Source organism: Galeopterus variegatus, unplaced genomic scaffold, assembly GCF_000696425.1.
Source record: "Galeopterus variegatus unplaced genomic scaffold, G_variegatus-3.0.2 Scaffold2221, whole genome shotgun sequence".
NCBI lineage: Eukaryota > Metazoa > Chordata > Mammalia > Dermoptera > Cynocephalidae > Galeopterus > Galeopterus variegatus.
Window position 1 is genome coordinate 314,151 of NW_007728332.1, and position 412 is coordinate 314,562.

A 412-nucleotide genomic window follows, 5' to 3' on the forward strand; every position below is an offset into this window, starting at 1 on the left:
CCAGTGAGCGGGAACCGGTCTCCACATGGGATCCGAACCCTCGGCGGGAGCGCCGTGGCACACTCTCCAGTGCGCCACCGGGCCGGCCCAAGGACATTAATCTTCTAATGGACATGTAATAGTAACTATCCTTGTGTATCTTAATCAGGAAGTAACACTGATTTTCTTGTTAAAAAATGTACATTTCTTGCGGATTCTGCTGTTTAATTTATATAGACTGTATGCATGTATGTGTGTATATAAATGGTAAAGATTATGTTTGTATTCTAAAATAAAAGTTTACACTGTATGTTGTTCATTTTTATATTCTTTGAAATGCACAAGGACAGCTTTCACTTATAATCCACTACCCTTCCTTTAACTAAGGAAAGCATCATTACTTTATCTCTGTTATAAACTGTGTACAGGTTTT